This window comes from Scyliorhinus torazame, chromosome 13 (assembly GCF_047496885.1).
Source record: "Scyliorhinus torazame isolate Kashiwa2021f chromosome 13, sScyTor2.1, whole genome shotgun sequence".
NCBI classification, from domain to species: domain Eukaryota; kingdom Metazoa; phylum Chordata; class Chondrichthyes; order Carcharhiniformes; family Scyliorhinidae; genus Scyliorhinus; species Scyliorhinus torazame.
Genome location: NC_092719.1, coordinates 52154609 through 52177936, shown reverse-complemented (window position 1 = coordinate 52177936; position 23328 = coordinate 52154609). Strand labels below are relative to the sequence as shown.

At 48.4% G+C, this 23328-nt stretch overlaps 1 protein-coding gene across 4 annotated transcripts in view; it reads left to right on the top strand.

Moving 5' to 3' along the window:
- The window catches only part of LOC140388010 (GRAM domain-containing protein 4-like), a 286335-nt gene that overhangs the window by 70746 nt on the left and 192261 nt on the right, over positions 1 to 23328 (top strand). The gene's annotated exons all lie outside the window — the stretch shown is intronic.

Below are 23328 nucleotides of genomic sequence, written 5' to 3'. Positions count from 1 at the left end.
GTTGTGAATGTCCAATAAACTGTGCAAAGGGTGCCATGTAGCACAGTGGTTAGCACTGGGACTATGGCGCTGTGGACCAGGTTCGAATCCTAGCCCTGGGACACTGTCTCTGTGTGCAGTTTACACATTCTCCCCGTGTCCCCACAACCCAAAGATGTGAAGGTTAGGTGGATTGGCCACACTAAATTGCCCCTTAATTGGGGAAAAAATAATTGGGTATTCTAAATTTCGGGAAAAAAACAATAAGCTGTGCACAAGGGACACGTTTAAAATGATCAAGCATATCATGTTGTGTTAAGCTCAGTTGCATTTGTACATATGACATATGTAAAATTATAATGCAGATCATGCTTTATAAGACATAGTTATATTTGAATGTGAATGTTAACAGTTCCAGAGGAAGGGGGATGTGGTGATATGCCTGTGCACAGATCTGTATATAGTTAGCAATGCGACCTCCGACCAGCTGGTGGTGATAGAGATCGATCATGTGACTCAACACGCCCGCAAGTTGGTAGTAAGACAAACAAGAGGATAGTGTGCACTTAGAGTAGCTCCATGAGAATTCACCAAATTCATTTTGTAGCCATTGTCTGTATTACAGTTTGTTAATTATCTTTCGACATGTTTGTTAATAAATCATCTTTCTAGTTAAAGAACTGGATGTTCTGTGTACATCATTACAACAGTCATGACACAGATCACAACAGTTATGTACTTGGGAGAAGAAGGAGAACTTTTTCTCCCTTGGATGGGTGAATCACCATGGGTCCACTGCCCCCATCTGCTCCATGAATAGGCTCAGTTCCTTCGCTATATTGGAGGTCTTTCCCGTTTTGGGGTTCGACCTGTCAGTCTGTGGGTCCTGTACAATTAAAGTGTCCCCTCCCATGATCAGTCAGTGTGTATCTATGTCAGGGATTTCCGCCATGGTCTTCTTTATAAACTCTGTGTCGGGAGCACACAGGTTAACAAGGAGTTACACACCGCTGCCCATGACATACTGTCCCCCTGGGTCTTTAACCATCTTTATTGCCATGAACAATCAGCAGAATTGCTACCCCACTAACCCTAGTCCCATAGCAGGAATGGTAGGTCTGTTCCACCCAGCCCTTCCTTACCCACAGTCGGTCCTTCTCCCTCAGGTGTGTCTCTTGGAGGAAGACTATGTCGGCTTTGTACTTTTCAGGTGGGCGAAGACTCTGGATCTTTTCACTGGGCCGTTAAATCCCCTGACGTTCCAGGTGACAATTCTGATGGGAGTTTTTGTCCCGCTGCTTCTGCGGGATCAACCATACTTACCTGTTGGACGTGCCCCTGCCCTCCGGGGTTTCCCTTTGTTAGGGGGCTGTCCAAGATGGCCACGGTTACTGTTCTCCCCATGCGGTCGGGCTCCTGCTCACCAGGGTTTCCCTTTGTCCAGGGCCCCTCCAAAGTGATTGCTTTCAGCACCATTTTGTTCCAAGTTGCCACGTGTGGTATGTTGTAGCCAGGCTAATGTCCTCCATCTTTCTTTACCTATCTCTCCCTTTATATCTCCTCTCCCACCCAGTCTTCTTTTCTCCTATCCCGTAGCTAACCCCCCCTTTCCCCCGTTCTTCCCCTAGTTAACCCTCTGTGCCCATTGACTACCCCCCCCTCCCACCAGGTGCTTTCCACCTTGCGGCGGACGCATCGCGGCCTCTCTTTCCTGCATGAATCCTGGTGCTACCTACCTCGTTAGTGTGGTGGCCCCCCTCCTGGGGCTTGTTGCACATCCTCCCATTGCCCAATCTCTGCCATTCCCCTCACCTTCCCTTGTGCTTTGCTGTACTCACTCATCCTTCCCTTTTGTACCTCTCTCGTCTCCAAAACGAGGCAGTGTTTTAACATTGTAGGAGAAGTCTCATTCTGCGGGCTCTTTATCGTTGCCCCTGCTGCTGCTTCTCCAGTCTGTTCTCTGTGACAAACTTGTCCGCGTCCGCAGGGACCCTGCCTTGATCCATGACCCAGAGCTTGGCAGGGTACAAATCTCACGCCGTTTCTCTACAGCGTGGCCTTCGCTTTGTTAAATTCAGCCCGGTGCTTGGCCAAGCCAGCCCCAATGTCCTGATAGATCCAGATCTTGTGACCTTCCCAGCTACAGTTTTTGGACTGCCTGGCCCAACGCAGGATTCTTTCCCGGTCCTGGTACTGGTGCATCTTTGCAATTATCGCCCTCAGTTGTCCCTCGGCTTTGGGCTTTGGACAGAGCGACTGGTGCACTCTGTCGATTTCTGGTGGGTTGGGGAAGCTGTCCCTTCCCACCAGGTTACCCAGCATTTGGGCCACATAGTCTGTGGGGTTCCTACCTTCGATCCCCTCTGGAAGGTCTACGATTCGCATGTTCTGCCGTCTCGACCTTCCCTCTCAGGTTGCCTTGCGTCGCGACCAGCCATGCCACCTCCTTTTTCAGGTCAACGATCCGGTCGCCCTGGTATGTCGCAGCCCTCTCCAGATCTTTAATTGTTGCCTCCTAGGCCTCCAGTCACTTTTCAGCATTGTCCAGGGCCATTTGCATGGTCATTAGAGCTTCAGCCACCGCATCGGGGAAAGACTGGGGAGTGGGGAGAGAAGAAGGTATCATAAGGGAGAGATAGGTAAAGAAAGATGGAGGGCATTAGCCTGGCTACAACAGGCCACACGTGGTGACTTGATACAAATGGCGCTGCAAGCAACCACTTTGCAGGGTCTCTAGAGAAAGGGAAACCCTGGAGTGCAGGGGCTCACCATTCACCGCAGCTTGTGCTCCCTCAACTCTCGAGAGAACCACCCTCCACCCATTCCCTGGTGTCGGGGGGGAGGGGGCTTCTCGTGCGGCGGGTCGGTTCTGCCTTGTGCGCTGGCTGATTCGGTCGTTTGCTATTTGTTCAGGCTTTTTCCACTCCGGGTCTCCACTCGTCCTCTGGACTGGCTTTTGTTTGGCATCCTTTCCTCCTTCTTCATTTTGTTAGTGGTGTGAGGATGATTTGTATTGTTTGTGGGCGTTCTCCGGGCAAAAACTACCTATTTTTCAGGTTTGCTGGAGGAGCACCTGATGTGCGACTTCTCAGCAAACCTGTCACTGGAAGTCCTGTTATTCTCTTTAAAAAAAATAAATTTAGAGTACCCAATTAATTTTTTCCAATTACGGGGCAATTTAGCATGGCCAATCCACCTACCCTGCACATCTTTAGGTTGTGGGGGCAAAACCCACGCAAACACAGGGAGAATGTGCAAACTCCACACAGACAGTGACCCAGAGCTGGGATCAAACCTGGAACCTCGGCGCCGTGAGGCAACAGGACTAACGCACTGCGCCACCGTGCTGCCCCTCTTAATCGCTTCTAACTAACCTACAGTGAGAGCAGAACCACCTCACCCCTGGACACAGCTTAATTCAGCTCAGAACTGAACTGAACTGTAAATGCTTTCTCAAAAAGCCTGGTGCCATAGCTCCACTCAGCATTGAAATCATCTCACTAAGCTGAAAACTAAAAGAAAAAAAACCCTAATTAACTCCCCAGGGGTGGGGAAGGAGTAGGACCTCCTCGTAACCTGTTCCTAGGCGTGACAAAATTCACTGTGAATATGTCCAGGCAGCGGACAATCCAGCCTGAGTCTGCCCCTCTTCCGCAGCTTCATTCTCAGCCGGTGTCTCTGGAGAGGGCGCATGCAGTGCCTACGGGCACTACTGAGGCCTTCCATGCCCGGCAAGGCCTTTGATGCTTTAAATCATCTTTCGATTTGATATTTTAAAGTTTCAGTTACTCGTTGCTTTTGTTTCGGACAGTGCCCCCTTAAGGAGCGGCCACTTCCAATTTGTTCCTCAGTTTTGTTTGTTTAGTTTAATTGGTTGAACATTAAAATAGTTCAAAACAAAATTGCATTAGCCCAAGGTTTTTACGATGGTCAATTGCTCTCTGGCTCCTAAAAGCTTTGTTGCCTTTCAAACCAAGACTCTTTTAAAACATGACTTCAGCAGTCAAACACACTCTTACCCAGGCTTTTAACCCTTACTTTACCAAATACAATATATCGGAAATTCCTCCATTCTTCACACTGTGTTAGGCATGATTCTATGCGCATAAAAAAATTACAGCCCATTAGGTCCAACCAGAATATTTCAATTTAAAATAAAGTCAAAATGTTACTGTGCTGGAGATCTGAAATAAAAACAGAATGTTTTGGAAAACCTCAGCAGGTCTGACAGCAACTGTGTGGAGAGGAGTTAAAAATAAATAAATTAGAGTACCCAATTCATTTTGTTCTCCAATTAAGGGACAATTTAGCGTGGCCACTCCACCTACTCTGCACATCTTTGGATTTTGGGGGTGAGACCCACGCAAACACGGAGAGAATGTACAAACTCCACACGGACAGTGACCTGGAGGCGGGAGAGGGAAACAGAGTTAACGTTTCAAAGCCAATGTGACTCCTTTGGAACTCTGAAGAGTTATATTGGATTTGAAGCATTAGCTCTGCTGTTTTTTTCAGCACTGCCTGTTTATATTTCAATTTAAGTTTCTCTAAAGATCATCACAAGCCATTATAACAACAGTAAATCTTGACCTAGTCCGTGAAGCCCAAATTCCATAAATGAATAAAAAACAGACTCCAGCAAAAATAGAAAATCTAGGTTAGTGTTTCTGAGCAGTGGCTTTCAAACTAGCATTAGACTTGATCAGGCAATAAGTTTGCCCTTCCCCGCTACAAGAACCATATGGAAGAGGAATAAAAAGAGGAACGAATAGTCAAAAATAGTGTTAACTTGAGTCACTAGATAGCATTTTAACGGTATACTGAAATGTGTATTTTACTTTACATGTGTTTTGTGTATACTTTAATATTTCAACTACCGAAATCAAGTAATTGTCTGAGTAAAATGTAGTATAATCTTCACTCAAATACAGTAAAATATCACTTGGAACTTGCACCAATCCCTTATTTTCATAGCCAGCAAATCAATAATGTGTGATGTCGTGCTGAAGTTGTACAAGATATTAGTAAGGCCACACTTGGAATACTGTGTACAGTTCTGTTCACCCTACTATAGAAAGGATATTATTAAACTAGAAATAGTGCAGAAAATATTTACTCGGATGCTATTGGGACTTGATGGTTTGAGTTATGAGAGGCTGGATAGACTGGGACTTTTTTCCCTGAAGCGTAGAAGGCTTAGGGGTGAACTTATGGAGGTCTATAAAATAATGAGGGGCATAGATAAGGTAGATAGTCAACATCTTTTCCCAAAGTTAGGGGAGTCTAAAACTAGAGGGCATAGGTTTAAGGTGAGGGCGGGGGGGAGAGATACAAAAGGAGCAATTTTTTCGCACAGAGGGTGGTGAGAAACTGGAACGAGTTGCCAGAGGCAGTAGTAGAGGCAGGTACAATTTTGTCTTTTAAAAAGCATTTCGACAGTTATATGGGAAAAATGGTTTGGAGGGATATGGGCCAAATGCGGGCAATTGGGACTAGCTTAGTGGTAAAAACTGGGCAGCATGGACAAGGTAGGCCGTAGGGCCTATTTTCATGCTGTAAACCTCTGGAACTTCTCTATATGTATAAAATATACATATACAACCATGGGTTTATACCTGATACATATAGGAAAAAAATAAAATTAAGTAATCTGTTTTAGTTAAGCAGACTCTCACTCTCATTGTATTTTTCCATGAAAGGTGTTTTTGGTCTTTTGTCCGATATGATTCGAGCAGCATCTACACTGTAATGGCCATTAGTCAGAATCTGACTGCAGTACAGAATCCCACTTTGGTTATTTTAATTTATTTTTCTTATCTATGCTTTGCACTTGCCCTCCCTACCCAACAATGTTCTGTAGCTTGCATATAATTATGGTATACAGCATTTGCTTTCAGATATATACTCACTTCTCAGAATCTGAAATTGTAAATCCAGAATTTCTTGAAGGTGGCAGGGCAAGTTGAGAACGTGGTTAACAAGACATATGCATCTTGGGCTTTATAGGCATAGAATACAAAAGCAACAATGTCACATTGAATGTTTATAAATACTGGTTCGGCCTCAACTCAAGTATTGTTTCCAATGCTGGGCGCCACACTTTAGGAAGGATGTGAAGACTTGGAATGGTTGCATAGATAAGTAACTTAATTTACATGAATAAATGGGAGAAGGTGGGTTGTCCTCCTGAGAAAAGAAAAGGTTGAGAAGAGATGAGATGGAGGTGTTCAAAATCATGAGGGGTCAGGACGCAGTACATAGAACATAGAACATACTGTGCAGAAGGAGGCCATTCGGCCCATCGAGTCTGCACCGACCCACTTAAGCCCTCACTTCCACCCTATCCCCGTAACCCAATGAATGAAAATTAAATTAAATGAAATAGATGGAGAGGAACTGTTTCTATTGCCGCAAAAGGTAAGAGTCACATGACACTGACTTAAGGTGAATGGCAAAAGAAGCAAAGCCACACGAGGAAAAACAATTTTATGCAGCGAGTGGTTAAGATGAGGAATGCACTGTAGAGCGTTTCATGGAGTAGAGCAATCACGGCTTTCAAAAGGGAACTGAACAATTATTGAAAGAGAAAAAAAGTAACACCATGATTCAAAAGCATCTGATCAGTGGCATGCAGCCCCTATATCTGCCAGCAGGGTGTACTGTAATATTGATAAATCACAAGAGGCACTATGATTAAAGGAAAATTATTTCCTTTTGAATTCTGTTGAGCTTCTATTATATGAGGGCGTACATGCAGACCTGTTTTTTCTCCATCAATCAGTTCTTTTTGTTTTCTGTTCTGCTAACTTGGTGCAATGACAGAATTATTACATTTGCTTCAGGAGGTTGTGACTTGCAGAATGATAATAATAATCTTTATTAGTGTCACAAGTAGGCTTACATTTACACGGCAATGAAGTTACTGTGAAAATCCCCTAGTCGCCACACTGAGGGAGAATTCAGAATGTCCAAATCATCTAACAGCACATCTTTCGGGACTTGTGGGAGGAAACCGGAGCACCTGGAGGAAACCCACGTGGACACAGGAAGAACATGCAGACTCTGCACAGACAGTGACCCAAGCCGGGAATCGAACCTGGGTCCGTGGCACTGTGAAGCAATGGTGCTAACCACTGTGCTACCGAATGGCTGATGGGCTATTGCAGTTGTATTTCAACAGCCAACTAACTCATTCAATCTTTCCAACAACAGACTAGCAGTCTAGTTCTTAAGAAATGCATAGGGGGACTTCCGGGTCCGGCGAGGACCAGCTAAGTCGCACGTTTCGGCACCTCCCATTTTAACGGACTTTTGGGCTCCTATCGGGAGCCCCAACGGCAATTTCCGAAGGCTAAACCCACTGTGAGGCAACATAGAAGGGTGTCCCCCCGGATGTGAATGGACAGAAGAGATAATAGTGGCCAGATGGCGGAGGATCCTCTGGAGCAGCGGCAAAGAAGGGAAGTGAGAAGCAAGATGGCTGCGGAGGGAGGCCAGTTGGTATGGGGCCTGGAACAGCAGGAGTTCCTCCGGCGATGTGTGGAGGAGCTCAAGAAGGAGGTGCTGGCGCCGATGCTGCAGGCGATTGAGGGGTTAAAGGAGGCGCAGAAGACCCAAGAGATGGAGCTCCGTGGAGTGAAGGCAAAAGCTGCCGAAAATGAGGACGAGATACAGGGCTTGGTGGTGAAGACGGAGACCCATGAGGCACTGCATAAGAGGTGTATGGAGAGACTGGAAGCCCTGGAAAATAGCTCGAGGAGGAAGAACTTAAGAATCTTGGGTCTTCCCGAAGGGGCAGAGGGAGCGGACGTTGGGGCGTATGTGAGCACGATGCTCCATACCTTAATGGGAGCTGAGGCCCCGACGGGCCCCCTGGAAGTGGAGGGAGCGTATCGAGTCCTCGTGAGAAGACCAAAGGCAGGAGAAATACCTCGAGCAATAGTGGTGAGGTTCCACCGTTACAAGGACAGGGAGATGGTCCTGAGATGGGCGAAAAAGACACGGAGCAGCAGGTGGGAGAACGCGGTGATCCGCGTGTATCAGGATTGGAGTGCGGAGGTGGCGAGAAGGAGGGCGAGTTTCAATCGGGCCAAGGCGGTGCTCCACAAGAGGAAAGTGAAGTTCGGAATGTTGCAGCCGGCAAGACTGTGGGTTACACACCAGGGTAAACACCACTACTTCGAGATGGCAGAAGAGACATGGACATTTATTGACGAGGAGAAGTTGGACTAGATTGGAGAAAGAGTGTTTGAAATGAAGTAGTGAGGTGGTGGCAAGGGACTGTGAATCAGATGGGGGAAAAATTTCTTTCCCCTCGAAGGGGGGACACACGAAGAAATGTGGGCGCCGGTGGGGAAGGGGAGGGGGAAGGAGAGAGGGAGCTGCGCCATCAGGGGCGGGGCCGAGAGGGAAGCGCGGGCTTTGTTCCCGCGCTATGGAAATTGTGGCGGGAAAAGGGGGCGCAGGAAGGAGGGGGCCTCACATGATGGGAGGCTAAGGATAAACGGGGGAAGCCGAGGTCAGCCAGAGTTTGCTGACTTCCGGAAGCAATATGGGGGGAGCAACTAAGCTAGAGAGGGATCTAGCGGGGGGAGGGGGGGGGGGGGGGTTAACTGGGTTGCTGCTGCTAAGGGGAAGGGGGAGCTGTTACGGGATGGGATGGTCGGGACGGGAGGGCGCCGTCGGGGGAATAAGCGGGTGCGTGGGAACCGGGTGAGGAGCTGGTCTAAAAAAGGGGATGGCTAGTCGACGAGGGGGGGGGTAAAGAGCCCCCCAACCCGGTTGATCACGTGGAACGTGAGAAGGTTGAATGGGCCGATTAAGAGGGCAAGGGTACTTGCGCACCTAAAGAAGCTAAAGGCAGACGTGGTCATGCTTCAGGAGACGCACCTGAAACTGGCGGATCAGGTCAGATTAAGAAAAGGATGGGTGGGACAGGTATTCCACTCGGGCTTGGATGCTAAAAATAGAGGGGTGGCAATACTGGTGGGGAAACGGGTATTGTTTGAGGCGAAGACCATAGTGGCGGACAGTGGGGGTAGATACGTGATGGTGAGTGGCAGATTGCAAGGCGAGGCGGTGGTGCTGGTGAATGTATATGCCCCGAACTGGGATGACGCGAACTTTATGAAGCGTATGTTGGGGCGCATCCCGGACCTGGAGATGGGAAAGTTGGTAATGGGGGGGGGACTTCAACACGGTCCTGGACCCAGGGCTGGACCGGTCCAGATCTAGGACCGGGAGGAGGCCGGCAGCGGCCAAGGTGCTTAAGGGCTTTATGGAGCAGATGGGAGGAGTGGATCCCTGGAGATTTACTAGGCCAAGGAGTAAAGAGTTTTCCTTCTTCTCCCATGTCCACAAAGTGTACTCCCGGATAGACTTCTTTGTCCTGGGAAGGGCACTGATCCCGAAGGTGGCAGGAACGGAGTATTCGGCTATAGCCATTTCAGATCATGCCCCACATTGGGTAGATCTGGAAGTAGGAGAGGAAAAGGAACAGCGCCCACTCTGGAGATTAGATATGGGACTGTTGGCGGACGAGGGGGTATGTGTAAGGGTGAGGGGATGTATTGAAAGGTACCTAGAGATTAATGAAGATGGAGAGGTCCAGGTGGGAGTGGTCTGGGAGGCGCTGAAGGCGGTGGTTAGAGGGGAGCTGATCTCCATAAGGGCCCATAAGGGGAAACAAGAGGGTAAAGAAAGGGAGAGATTGTTGAGGGAGATTTTGAGGGTGGATAGGCAATATGCGGAGGCTCCAGATGAAGGGCTATACAGGGAAAGACGGAGATTGCACACAGACTTCGACTTGTTGACCACGGGTAAGGCGGAGGCACAATGGAGGAAGGCACAGGGAGTGCAGTATGAATATGGAGAGAAGGCGAGCCGGCTGCTGGCCCAACAACTTAGGTAGAGGGGGGCGGCGAGAGAGATCGGAGGGGTTAGAGACGATGAGGGAAAGATGGAACGGGGAGCGGAGAGGGTGAACGGGGTGTTTAAGGTATTTTACGAGAGGCTATATAAGGCTCAACCCCCGGAAGGGAAAGAGGGAATGATGCGTTTCCTAGACCAGCTGGAGTTCCCGAAGATTGAGGAACAGGAGATGACAGGACTGGGAGCGCAGATTGAGGTGGAGGAGGTGGTAAAAGGAATTGGGAACATGCAGGCAGGGAAGGCCCCGGGACCGGATGGGTTCCCGGCGGAGTTCTATAGGAAATACGTGGACCTGCTGGCCCCACTTCTGACGAGAACCTTTAATGAGGCTAGGGAAAGGGGGACACTAACCCTGACGATGTCGGAGGCGACGATATCGCTGATCCTGAAAAGAGACAAAGACCCGCTGCAGTGCGGGTCATACAGGCCTATTTCCCTCTTGAACGTAGATGCCAAGCTTTTGGCCAAGGTGATGGCGACGAGGATAGAGGACTGTGTCCCTGGGGTGGTGCATGATAATCAAACGGGGTTTGTTAAAGGGAGGCAATTGAATGCTAATATACGGAGGCTGCTGGGGGTGATGATGATGCCCCCACCGGAGGGTGGAGGCGGAGATAGTGGTGGCGATGGATGCAGAGAAAGCATTTGATAGAGTGGAGTGGGACTACCTGTGGGAAGTACTGAGGAGATTTGGATTTGGAGAGGGGTTCATTAGATGGGTTCAGCTCCTGTACAGGGCCCCGGTGGCAAGTGTGATTACAAATAGGCAACGATCTGACCACTTCCGACTATATAGGGGTACAAGGCAGGGATGTCCCCTGTCCCCGTTACAGTTTGCGTTGGCAATTGAGCCACTGGCCATAGCGCTGAGGGGCTCTAGGAAGTGGAGGGGGGTACTTAGAGGAGGAGAAGAGCATCGGGTGTCATTATACGCGGATGATTTGTTGTTGTATGTCGCGGACCCAGTGAGGGGATGCCTGAGATAATGCAGACACTCAGGGAGTTTGGAGAATTTTCAGGATATAAATTGAATATGGGGAAGAGTGAACTGTTTGTGATGCACCCCGGGGAACAGGGCAGGGGAATAGACGATTTACCGTTGAGGAGGGTAACAAGGGATTTCCGGTATTTAGGGATCCAGGTGGCCAGGAACTGGGGAACCTTGCATAAGCTTAACTTGGCACGACTGGTAGAGCAGATGGAAGAGGACTTTAGGAGGTGGGACATGGCGCCCCTGTCATTGGCGGGCAGGGTGCAGGCGGTTAAAATGGTGGTCCTTCCTAGGTTTCTTTTTGTGTTCCAGTGCCTCCCTGTACTGATTACAAAGGCCTTTTTTAAGAAGGTGGACAAGAGTATTATGAGCTTTGTGTGGGCTGGAAAGACCCCAAGAGTAAAGAGGGGGTTCCTGCAGCGCAGTAGGGACAGAGGGGGACTGGCACTGCCAAGTCTAAGTGATTATTATTGGGCCGCCAACGTGTCAATGATATGTAAGTGGATGAGGGAAGGGGAAGGAGCGGCGTGGAAAAGACTGGAGATGGCGTCCTGTAGGGGCACTAGGCTAAAAGCACTGGCGACGGCGCCGTTGCCGTTCTCCCCGAAAAAATACACCACAAACCCAGTGGTGGTGGCAACTCTGAAAATTTGGGGGCAGTGGAGACGACATAAGGGAGTGACGGGTGCCTCAGTGTGGTCCCCGATAAGGAACAACCATAGGTTCGTCCCGGGAAGGATAGATGGGGGATTTAAATCTTGGCAGCGAGCAGGAATTGCGAAATTGAAGGACTTGTTCTTAGACGGGACGTTCGCGAGTCTGGGAGCACTGACAGAAAAATATGGGTTGCCACCTGGGAATGCATTTCGCTATATGCAAGTGAGGGCATTTGTGAGGCAACAGGTGAGGGAATTTCCGCAGCTCCCGGCGCAGGAGATCCAGGACAGAGTGATTTTGGGGGCATGGGTGGGTGATGGTAGGGTGTCAGATATATATAGGGAAATGAGAGACGAGGGGGAGACGATGGTAGAGGAGCTGAAGGGAAAATGGGAGGAGGAGCTGGGGGAAGAGATTGAGGAGGAGCTGTGGGCAGATGCCCTAAGTAAGGTAAACGCTTCGTCCTCGTGTGCCAGGCTCAGCCTGATCAATTCAAGGTTCTACACAGCGCGCATATGACTGGAGCAAGGTTGAGTAGATTTTTTGGAGTGGAGGATAGGTGCGGGAGATGCGCGGGAAGCCCGGCGAACCACACCCACATGTTTTGGTCATGTCCGGTATTGCATGGGTTCTGGGTGGGTGTGGCAAAAGTGATTTCAAAGGTGGTGGGGGTCCGGGTCGAACCAGTCTGGGGTTGGCTATATTTGGGGTTGCAGATGAGCCGGGAGGGCAGGAGGCGAGAGAGGCCGATGTTTTGGCCTTTGCGTCCCTAGTAGCCCGGCGAAGGATTCTACTTATGTGGAAAGAAGCTAAACCCCCGGGCGTGGAGGCCTGGATAAACGACATGGCAGGGTTCATAAAATTGGAGCGGATAAAGTACGCACTAAGAGGTTCGGCTCAAGGGTTCACCAGGCGGTGGCAACCGTTCCTCGACTATCTCGCAGAGCGATAAGGGAAAATAGGAAAGGTAGCAGCAGCAACCCGGGGGGGGGGGGGGACTCATTTGGGTCCTCAGGGGGGTTTTATTTGTGTGTTTATATATTAGTTATTTATATTAGATTTTACGAAGTTACTATTTTAGTTACTATTTCTGTTGTTTCTTATTTTGTTGTTGGCAGTTGCCGTTAGTTAGCATGTTATTTATTTCAAAAACGATCAATGTATATATTATCACAAAGTTGTAAAATGGGAAATTTTTGTTTTTGTTTGATCGAAACACTTTAATAAAATATATTTCTTTAAAAAAAAGAAATGCATAGGAATACTTGAACAGGAAATGTGCATGTTAAGTGGAAGAATATCACAAAACACTGATAGTGAAATACTGATGTGTGCTAGCTCTTTTAATCATTTAATGTTACGTGACAATTCAAAAGATATTCTTTCCCTTTAACGATACTTTTTATAGGGCAGCGTGGTGGCACAGTGGTTAGCACTGCTGTCTCAAAGCGCCGAGGTCCCAGGTTCGATCTCAGTTCGGGGTCACTGCCTGTGTGGAGTTTGCACATTCTCCCCATGTTTGCGTGGGTTTTGCCCCCACAACACAAAGATGTGCAGGGTAGGTGGACTGGCCACACTAAATTGCCCCTTAATTGGAAAAAATGAATTGGGTACTCTAAATGTATTTTAAAAACACTGCTTTTTATCAATGATATCCATTGAAGAAAGTAATTTATTGGAATTACTTTTGGTTAAACAGTATAGTACATTTCCTTGTTTCACGGAACAAAATAAAAATAACTTTCAGGTGGCTTGAATTGTATATTAGAAAACAGAAAATGCTGGACAAACTCAGCAAGTCTGGCAGCATCTGTGCAGACAGAGTTAATGTTTTGAGTATAATATGACATGTTTGGAACTTCTCCGGCTTGAATTTGATTGCTAGCACGAAATTAGAGAGGTTATTTCCATAAATCTTGAAACAATTCCAATGCAAATATTGGAGGTTGCATCTGCAAACAAGCCAGTGGACAACAGAGCCACCTGATTCCAAAAAAACACATTACTGGCTGGCAAATCCACATTAAACAAATTTTCTCTTGCAACAAGGTGTATGTTTGCTTCCCAAGACATTATTTTCCCTTTAACACAAGGGTCTAGAATAATATACAAAAATATTCATAAATTATGGTAGTTAAATTTTATATTTTGTTTTAATATTCAATTATATTTAATTGCAGTTCAAAAAGTAAAAGTCTTATACATGGGTTTAAAATTTTACAATACAAAATTCTGATTCTATGCTGAAGCAATCAAATCTAATTAAATTCCTTGCATCCTTTCCACAACTCTATAAATTTCTCTGCTTCAAAAGTGACACACCTTAAAAAGGTATGTAAATGATTACGTTTGGCAAAATGTTCCCTGTTCTTGGAACTCTGTGCAAAGAAGATTTTCCTCAGCTCACTTCCTTAGTGCAAATTTTAACTTAAAAGTAAGCACCAGCCAACACACAAATAAGCTGAGGATATTCTGAGGATTTCACCCAAGTTCTTTTTAAAAAATATATATTTTATTAAAGTTTTCAAACACAATTTCTTCCCTTACAAATCAAAGAAATAAAAATAGAAATAACATGATAACTGCAATATAACATTGTGTAACTAACATGGTAAACTAACTAAATAACACAAAGTAATACTCCCCCCCGCCCCCTCTAAAAACCCAAACAATTTACCCCCCCCCCCTCCCCCTGGGTTGCTGCTGCTGGTCATCTATCTTCCCTCTAACGTTCCGCTGGGTAGTCGAGGAACGGTTGCCACCGCCTGGTGAACCCTTGAGCCGATCCTCTCAGCGCAAACTTAATCTGCTCCAGTTTTATGAACCCTGTCATATCGTTTATCCAGGCCTCCAGTCCGGGGGGTTTCGCTTCCTTCCACATGAGTAAAATCCTACGCCGGGCTACTAGGGACGCAAAGGCCACGACATCGGCCTCTTTCCCCTCCTGCACTCCCGGCTCATCCGCAACTCCAAATAAAGCTAACCCCCAGCCCGGCTTGACCCGGACCGTCACCACCTTCGAGATCACTCCCGTCACTTCCCTCCAATACCCCTCCAGTGCCGGACACAACCAAAACATATGTGTGTGGTTCGCCGGGCTTCCCCCACACCTCCCACACTTGTTCTCCACTCCGAAGAACCTGCTCGACCTTGCTCCCGTTATGTGTGCTCTATGCAGCACCTTAAATTGGATCAGGCTAAGCCTGGCACACGAGGAAGAGGAATTTACCCTGCTTAGGGCATCGGCCCACAAACCCTCCTCAATCTCCTCCCCGAGCTCTTCTTCCCATTTTCCCTTCAGTTCGCCCACCAACTCCTCCCCCTCTTCTCTCATCTCCCGGTATATCTCTGACACTTTGCCCTCCCCGACCCACACCCCCGAAAGCACCCTGTCCCGGATCCCTTGTGTCGGGAGCAGAGGAAATTCCCTCACCAGTTGTTTCGTGAACGCTCTCACCTGCATATATCTAAAGACATTTCCCCGGGGCAGCTTATACTTTTCCTCAAGTGCTCCCAAACGTCCCGTCTATAAATAAATCTCCCACTCTCCTGATTCCTACCCGGTGCCAGCTCTGGAATCCTCCATCCAGCCTCCCTGGGGCAAACCTATGGTTGTTCCTGATCGGGGACCACACCGAGGCACCCAGCACACCCCTCTGTCGCCTCCATTGCCCCCAGATACTTAATGTTGCCGCCACCACTGGGTTTGTGGTAAATTTGTTTGGTGAGAGCGGTAGTGGCGCCGTCACCAGCGCTTTTAAACTCGTCCCTTTGCAGGACTTCATCTCCAGTCTTTTCCACGCCGCTCCCTCTCCCCCATCATCCATTTACGAATCATCGCCACATTGGCGGCCCAGTAGTAGTCGCCCAAATTCGGCAACGCCAGTCCCCCTCTGTCTCTACTACGTTGTAGGAACCCCCTCCTTACCCTCGGGACCTTCCCTGCCCACACAAAGCTCGTGATGCACCTATCTATTTTTTTTAAAAGGCCTTAGTAATCAGTATAGGGAGACATTGGAATACAAATAGGAACCTCGGGAGGACCACCATCTTAATTGCCTGCACTCTGCCCGCCAGTGACAGCGGCTGCATTTCCCACCTTTTGAAATCCTCTTCCATTTGTTCCACCAGACGTGTCAGATCAAGTCTGTGTAAGGTTCCCCAGCTCCTGGCTATCTGAATCCCCAGGTATTGGAAGTTTCTTTCCACTCTCCTTAGTGGTAGGCCATCTATCCCTCTACTCTGGTCCCCAGGGTGTATCACAAAAAGCTGACTCTTTCCCATGTTAAGCCTATATCCCGAGAAATCTCCAAACTCCCTCAATATCTGCATGACCTCTGTCATCCCCCCCCACTGGGTCCGTCACATACAGCAGTAGGTCATCCGCGTAGAGTGACACTCGGTGTTCCTCTCCCCCTCTAATCACCCCTCTCCATTTTCTGGAGTCTCTCAGCGCTATGGCCAGTGGTTCAATTGCCAACGCGAACAGTAATGGGGACAACGGGCATCCCTGTTTTGTTCCCCTGTATAGTCGAAAATACTCCGACCTTTGCCGACCTGTGACCACACTTGCCGTTGGGGCCCCATAGAGGAGTTTAACCCAGCTGACAAACCCGTCCCCGAACCCGAACCTCCTCAGCACCTCCCATAGATACTCCCACTCCACCCTATCAAATGCCTTCTCTGCATCCATTGCCGCCACTATCTCTGCCTCCCCCTCTACTGGGGGCATCATTATCACCCCTAATAGCCGTCGCACGTTGACATTTAGTTGTCTCCCCTTTACGAACCCTGTCTGGTCTTCGTGCACCACCCCCAGGACACAATCCTCTATCCTCGTTGCCAGCACCTTTGCTAGCAACTTGGCGTCCACATTTAGCAGTGAGATAGGCCTATAGGACCCGCACTGCAGCGGATCTTTATCCCGCTTCAAGATTAGCGATATCGTCGCCTCCGACATTGTCGGGGGTAGGGTCCCCCCTTCTCTGGCCTCGTTAAAGGTCCTTACCAGCAGCGGGGCCAACAAGTCCACATATTTTCTATAAAATTCCACCGGGAACCCATCTGGTCCCGGGGCCTTCCCTGCCTGCATGTTCCCCAGCCCCTTGGTAACCTCGTCCACCCCAATCGGCGCCCCCAGGCCTTCCACCTCCTGCTCCTCCACCCTCGGGAACCTTAATTGGTCCAAAAACTGCCGCATCTCCTCTTTTCCCTCCGGGGGTTTGGACCTATAAAGTCTCTCGTAAAAGGTCTTAAACACCTCGTTTATCTTCCCTGCTCTCTGCACCGTAGCTCCCTTTTCATCCCTAATTCCCCCTATCTCCCTCGCCGCTGTCCTCTTTCGCAGCTGATGGGCCAACAGGCGACTCGCCTTTTCCCCATATTCATATCTCATCCCCTGTGCCTTCCTCCACTGTGCCTCCGCCCTCCTTGTGGTCAACAGGTCGAACTCCGTCTGGAGTCGTCGCCTCTCCCTGTATAGTCCTTCCTCCGGGGCCTCCGCGTATTCTTTATCTACCCTCAAAATCTCCCCCAGTAGTCTTTCCCTTTCCTTGGCCTCTATTTTCCCCTTGTGGGCCCTGATGGAGATCAGCTCTCCTCTGACCACCACCTTTAGTGCTTCCCATACTACTCCCACTCGGACCTCCCCGTCGTCATTGGCCTCCAGGTATCTTTCGATACATCCCCGCACCCTTCCGCAGACTCCCTCATCCACCAGTAATCCCACATCCAGTCGCCAGAGTGAACGCTGCTCCCTCTCCTCTCCTAGTTCCAGGTCCACCCAGTGTGGGGCATGATCTGAAACAGCTATGGCTGAGTACTCAGTTCCTTCCACCCTGGAGATCAGTGACCTTCCCAAAACAAAGAAATCTATCCGGGAATACACCTTGTGAACATGGGAGAAGAAGGAGAACTCTTTGGCCTTCGGCCTAACAAATCGCCACGCATCTACTCCCCCCATTTGGTCCATAAACCCCCTAAGCACCTTGGCCGCTGCCGGCCTTCTTCCGGTCCTAGATCTAGATCTATCTAACCCTGGGTCCAACACGGTGTTGAAGTCCCCCCCCCCATTATCAGGTTTCCTACCTCCAGGTCCGGGATACGTCCCAGCATCCGCTTCATAAATCCCACATCATCCCAATTCGGGGCATATACGTTAACCAACACGACCTCCATTCCCTCCAGTCTGCCACGCACCATCACATATCTGCCTCTGCAGTCTGCTACAATGTTCCTAGCTTCGAATGACACCCGTTTCCCCACCAGTATGGCCACCCCTCTGTTCTTTGCATCCAGCCCTGAGTGTCCCACCCGTCCTTTCCTTAACCTAACTTGGTCCGCCACCTTCAGGTGCGTCTCCTGAAGCATGGCCACGTCTGCCCTCAGTCCTTTCAAGTGCGCGAACACTCGGGCCCTTTTAATCGGCCCATTTAGGCCTCTCACGTTCCACGTGATCAGCCGAACTGGGGGGCTGCCTGCCCCCCTCCCTTGTCGACTATCCATCACCCTCTCTAGGCCAGTCCCACGTCCCGGTTCCGCGCACCCACCCGTTCCCCAGGCGGCGCATTCCCGCCCCGACCACCCTTTCTTTTACCAGTTCCTCTTCGATCTCTGCAGCAGCAACCCAGTTATCGTCCGTCCCCCCCCCCCCCCCCCCCCCCCAGATCCCCATCTAGCATGATTGCTCCCCCCATATTGCTTCCGAAAGTCAGCTGACTTCAACTGACCCCGGCTTCTCCCGCTCTCTCCTTGACCCCCCCCGTGTGGAGAACTCCCATCTACCTTGCGCCTATCTTCCCGCCATCATCTTTCTGGCACGGGATCAAGAACAGTAAGCCCCGTGTTCTCTATAGCTGTCCCACCCCTTGTGGCGCAGCTCCCTCTGCCGCCCCACTCCCATTCCCCATCCCCCGCCTATGTCTCTTCGTCCCCCCCATCGGCACCCACATTTCTTAGTGTCCCCCCCTCCCCAATTTACATCTCTATATACATCAGCATTGCCATTTCCCCTCTAACATCAGTCCCTCAGTTCTGATCCAGTTTCTCGTTTTTAATGAAGGTCCATGCTTCTTCCGCCGTTTCGAAGTAGTGATGCCTCTCCTGGTGCGTGACCCACAGTCGCGCCGGCTGCAACATCCCGAACTTCACCTTCTTCTTGTGTAGCACCTCCTTGGCTCGATTAAAGCTCGCCCTCCTTCTCGCCACCTCCGCACTCCAATCCTGGTACACCCGTACCACAGCATTTTCCCATCTACTACTTCGTACCTTTTTGGCCCATCTCAGAACCACCCCTCTGTCATTGAAGCGATGAAATCACACGATCGTCGCCCTCGGTGGTTCTCCCGCCTTTGGTCTCCTCGCAGGGACCCGATGAGCCCCTTCCACTTCCAAGGGGCCCGAGGGGGCCTCAGCTCCCATTAGCGAGCGTAGCATCGTGCTCACGTAAGCCCCGCCGTCCGCTCCTTCCACTCCCTCGGGGAGACCCAGGATCCGAAGGTTCTTTCTCCGTGATCTGTTTTCTAGGACTTCAATCCTTTCAATGCACTTTTTGTGGAGCGCCTCGTGCGTCTGCGTTTTGACCGCCAGGCCCAGGATCTCGTCTTTGTTGTCCATCACCTTCTGCTCCACCACGCGGAGCTCCATCTCCTGGGTCTTTTGTGCCTCCTTAAGCCCCTCAATTGCTTGTAGCATCGGGGCCAGCACCTCCTTCTTAAGCAGCTCCACACACCGTCTCAAAAATTCGTCTTGGTCCGGCCTCCATGTCGCCTGGGCTCTCTCCGCTGCCATCTTGCTCCTTTTTCCTTCCGCCCCTGTCCTCGAGGATTCTTCGCGATCTGACCGCCGCCGATATTTTTCTTTTTCATTGCGGAGGGGACTCCCTGTTGTCTCACCCCACACCGGGTTTCGTCCCGAAAAAATTCCCCGATGGGGCTCTTAAAAGAGCCCGAAGGTCCGTTCGAGCTGGAGCCGCCGAAACGTGCGGCTTAGCTGGTCATCGCCGCAACCGGAAGTCTTTCACCCAAGTTCTAACTACCATAAACTCTGAAGAAGTTATCGGGTAAAGAAAGGACATTTGCGGTGTTGTCAGTTTCCTTGCTGCTAGATTTCCTGCAATTTCAATGGCTTTAGTCATATGTATTCATTTCTTGAATTATCTGATTACTGATGAAAGAACAATTTTTCATGTTTATTTCGAAATGAACCAGTATTTGAATATTACTCAACAGTTCCAAAAGCACTGATACCCTTCTTTAACAGTTCAAGTACCAGCGACAATCAAAAGGACATTAATTTAGCAATCTCATAATCACCATTGACTTTGAGGCGGGTTGGACTATTTGTGGTGAACGTATTGTTACAGCAATTCACCACTGTATTGCACTGTACTATGTTGATGCCCCTGTGGGCTCTGCCTGTGGCTCCGCCCCCTCAGGGGTGGTATATAAACCTGCAGCCTGTAGGCGGCACTCAGTACAGAGCAGTCGCAGGCAGGCACAGATCTAGCTTATTAAAACCACTGTTCACTTCTACTAATCATCTCGTGTGAATTGATGATCGTATCATTATTATAATTAATTTTCAACTGATTTATCGAGAGTACCAAAATTATAGTATGATGCCAGCAAAAGCAGATGTCACTCAGTCAGAATCCCCTAGAAATTATGCACTATAATAATGTTAAGGAAATATCAGGCCATTATTTCCGACAAGAATTGTAGTAACTATCTTTCTAAAGCACCTTTGTGACTTTTTCCTCAAGTTTCTTTTATTTGACAAGGTTACGCATGCTCTATTTATTGCTTCGGCCACACGCCTCCACATTAAAACTGCCTCGGTAGGAATATTCTCTGCTCCTCATTTAAATTTACATTTACAATTACTTTGTAGCCGATACAGTCATACCGAGTCGGATAAAAATAAAATAAACCAATATTTGATCAGTTTACTGGATAGATTTATGTTTGATGCACCTGACTGAAAAGCAGATTGGAATTGTTGGAAGATCACTTCCCATTCTGTATTTCATTGTAAAAGCTTTTTGGTCATTCTAGAATGTCTTACTCACAGTTCTGGTATGATTTGTTTGTAACAAGTGTCATGGGAATGTCACTTTAAGAAATGCTTGTCTTCTCAAGTGGCTGCAGTGATGCCATTGTGTGGGTGGAGCTGGGCTCTGGCTCTGCTTTTTACTTTCGTTTTGAGCTGGAAGCTGTTTTTGGCTCTGAGCTTTAGTTTCGTTTTCAGTTGGAGAGCTGCATTCAAACCAAGGAGGTATTTTGGCCTCTTTCTCTGCATGCTAAAGAATGTCTCCAGATCAATTGATGATTTCAAAGTAATACCTATTTCTGTAAGGAACGCAAACCTACTGTCTTTGTTAAAAAGGGTCTTTGACTTATGGATGTTGTTAGGAAAGTTACTAAGGGTTACCTATAGAGTACTACATCTTTGGAGGGGGTAGCAGTATTGATAGTTGATAAGATGTTTACTGTGTGCTTATAAAATGTTAACTGGATTCATAGAATAAACATTGTTTTTGTTTAAAAATACTTTAGATCTCGGTTGCGTCACACCTGTAAAGGTGGCCCTTGTGCTCCCCACAACCAAAATCTATTAAAGGTTGTGGGTCAGGTGAACTCCATGATATACTTTGGTGTTCTCTAAACCCTGGCCCATAATACAAGATAAAAAAGACTACCATGTCTCCAATCTTGTGTTCAGCTATTTAATTAACTACATGTAACTATCAAACATACAAAATTTGCAGGATAAAAGAAGCAATTGTTGAGTCATTACAGCACAGAAGGAGGCCATTCAACACAATAAGTCCAAGTCAGCTCTTTGTGGAGCAACGCAGCAAGTCGGATTTCCCTGACCTATCCCGAAAAAGACTTTCACTTTTTATTACAACTAAACATCTCAAAGCATTTTACAAGCTGGAAAATCACTGACATATCTGCGCTGCTTTCTTTCCAGTTTTCCATGCACAATCATACCCAAGATTAGTTAAACAGGTGAATATCCATTCTGGAGAGCTGGTGGTGCGTTGAATGAGTGATTGTCCAGCGTATCCGCAGCTGCAGGGATAGGGCAAAGTGCCTGCGTGTTGGTGTTGCACGAAAAGAGAGTCCGCGTGACAGGGAGTAAGGAGCAGCTGAAGAAGAGGGTCAGCTCCATGCAGCTGTAGTGCTTTCATTAGTTATATGCAGGTAGGGCATAAGAAAAGCCTGGGAGCAATTGATAGTTCTGCTGTGAGCGCTGGGAAACACACAACTTTGTTCCCATTTTGTTGAATCGAGCCCTATATTCTTGAGGGAGAGGAGCTGAAATCCCGTGTGAGGAAGACTAGAGTTTGAAGAGTTTCAATGATCACCGTTTCTGGGTGGGTTGCTGAGAAAATTCATGGCATTGGTGGTCTTGGTTGTGTCTGCCATTTAATGGGCGGCATGGTAGCACAGAGGTTAGCACTGCACCTTCACAGCACTAGAGTTCTGGGTTGGGTCACTGACTGTGCATAGTATGCACATTTTCCCCGTGACTAGGTTCCTCCAGGTGCTCCAGTTTCCTCCCACAAGTCCTGAAATACTTGCTAATTAGGTGAATTGGACAGTCTGGATTGGATTGGATTGTTGTCATGTGTACCGAGGTACAGTGAACAGTATTGTTCTGCGTGCAGCTCAAACAGATCATTCCATACATGAAAAGAAAATACATAATAGGGCAAACATAAAATACACAATGTAAATACTTAGACTCAGGCATCGGGTGAAGAGATCAGATCAATCTATAAATCCATCAGTCCATAAGAGGATCGTTTAGGAGTCTGGTAACAGCGGGGAAGAAGCTGTTTTTGAATTTGTTTGTGCATGTTCTCAGACTTTTGTATCTCCTGCCCGGTGGAAGAAGTTGGATGAGTGAGTAAGCCGGTGGGAGGGGTCTTTGATTATGCTGACTGCTTTCCCAAGGCAACGGGAGGTGTAGGCAGAGTCAATGAATGGGAGGCGATGTTCACTACTCTCCGTAGTTTCTTCTGGTCTTGGGCCGAGCAGTTGGCATACCAGGCTGTGATGCAGCCACATAGGATGCTTTCTATTGTGCATCGATAAAAATTGGTAAGATTCAATGTGGAGATGCCGAATTTCCTTAGTTTCCTAAGGAAGTATAGGCGCTGTTGTGCTTTCTTGGTGGTAGTGTCGGCGTGGGAGGTCCAAGACAGATTTTTGGTGATGTGCACAGCTAAGAATTTGAAGCTGTCAACCATCTCCACCTCGGCCCCATTGATGCAAACAGGGTTGTGTACAGTGCTTTACTTCCTGAAGTCAATGACCAGCTCTTTAGTTTTGCTGACATTGGGGGAGATTAAAAAAAAAAATTTAGAGTACCCAATTCATTTTTTCCAATTAAGGGGCAATTTAGCGTGGCCAATCTACCTACCCCGCACATCTTTGGGTTGTGGGGGCGAAACCCATGCAAACACAGGGAGAATGTCCAAACTCCACACGTAGTGACCCAGAGCCACGATTGAACCTGGGACCTCAGCACTGTGAGGCAGCAATACTAACCACTGGGTCACCGTGCTAGAGGGAGATTGTTGTTGATACACCACTCCACTAGGTTCTCTATCTCCCCCCTGTATTCAGACTCATCGTTCTCCCTCAGTGCACCCGAACAGGTGCCGGAGTGTGGTGACTAGGGGATTTTCACAGTAACTTCATTGCAGTGTAAGCCTACTTGTGACACTAATAAATATTATTATGTGCAGTCTGTGGTGT